Source organism: Myotis davidii, unplaced genomic scaffold, assembly GCF_000327345.1.
Source record: "Myotis davidii unplaced genomic scaffold, ASM32734v1 scaffold514, whole genome shotgun sequence".
NCBI classification, from domain to species: Eukaryota; Metazoa; Chordata; class Mammalia; order Chiroptera; family Vespertilionidae; genus Myotis; species Myotis davidii.
In genome coordinates this window covers 1,608,192-1,609,575 of record NW_006286236.1, presented here as the reverse complement: position 1 = coordinate 1,609,575, position 1,384 = coordinate 1,608,192, and the positions used below count along the sequence as shown (strand labels likewise).

The window sequence follows — 1,384 nt, the reverse complement described above, 5'->3', positions numbered from 1 at the left end:
CCCTTCAGTCCGCAGGCCAATGCTCTATCCACTGAGTCAAACCAGCTAGACTTGCCCCAAGCAATTTTAAATTCCAAAATCAGATGTGATTAAAAAAATAATGTATTTATTTCAGAGTATAACCACAAATTTGGACAAGAGAAAAAACAAAGAACAAACAAAAAGACTTCTGCAAATCTTAGCACACCACTGATGACATTTAGTAAGGCTTCCTTTCTGTAGTATGTAGGTTTCTATTTTTATATAATTTAAAGAAGTTGCAACTACAATTTCATATCCTGCTTCTTTTTACTTCGCTTTATTATACATCTCTCACCATATTTTAGAGTTTTTGAGAGCTGTATAATTTGAGAGCTGATGTACCATAGTTCACTTAACTTGATTTTTCTTTTTTCAATTAGTTCTATATATAATGATATTTATTATAGTCTGCTGTAATTATTTTTTGCCCATGCTGTTTTGCCTTTTAATTTTTACCAATTTCTTTAAAATAATCTCATTAATCCTATTAATTAGGTACAGGCTAGATGGGTGTACCTGGAAATGTTGAACTTTGTCTGGGGAATTACTCTGCTGCTTCTGAACCTGAATAGCCTTTCTTTTTATGAAAGTACCCCCTCTTCATCTCCGGTTTCTATATGGCTTTTAAAAAAATTTCATCTGGAATTAGATTTGTAGTATGATATAGGGTCTAAAATGAGATGCATTTTCTTTTCCAAATTACTAACCAGTTAGTCCAACGTTATTGATTGCGTGGTCCTGCACAATCTTTTCCATTGGTTTGTGATTTTTTAAAAAAAATCACCTCCTTCTTACTTAGAATAGGGTCTGTTTCTGGCCTCTTATTTCACTGATTTGTCTATTTTGCACCAGTAGCTTTGTAATATTTAAAAAAAAAGGAAGGAATTAATGAATTCAGGCCTTGGCTGGAAGAGGAACGTGGTCCAGCTGGGAACAATGAGATCTGCTAGGAGGGAAGATGGAGATAGGATCTCCAGCAAATGCAGCAATGATCTTCATAGGAAAAAAGTACTTTTCTGTTTGAAGCCAACTATCTATAATAATAAAAGCCTAATATGCAAATTGTCCCCTCCTGCGGTCGTGCGCCAGGCCAAGGCAGAGTGCCAGGTGGGGCTTCGAGGCTGGGGATGTGAGCTGGGGCCCCGATCTCCGCAGGCCACACCGAGGACCCCACCCATGCACGAATTTGTACACCGGGCCTCTAGTTAATTTATAAGAATACCAGGGACATTGCTCGGACATCTCTAATCAGCTGTGGCAGCAGGCGGCAGTGGAGGTGCTGCCGCCCCGATACACCCTGATGAGAGTGGGTCTGTAGTGGGATGGTGGAGCAGGTGAGTGGGGGGGCACCATGCCAAGGTGG

The 1,384-nt window shown here is 39.7% G+C and overlaps 1 long non-coding RNA gene across 1 annotated transcript in view; it reads left to right on the top strand.

The window, feature by feature from the left end:
• The first annotated feature begins 1,280 nt into the window (after positions 1 to 1,280).
• Positions 1,281 to 1,384, top strand: part of LOC107182085 — a 7,501-nt gene continuing 7,397 nt past the window's right edge. The window contains exon 1 of the long non-coding RNA XR_001512806.1: positions 1,281 to 1,355. This is a non-coding gene — a long non-coding RNA (uncharacterized LOC107182085). The remainder of the gene's footprint in view (positions 1,356 to 1,384) is intronic.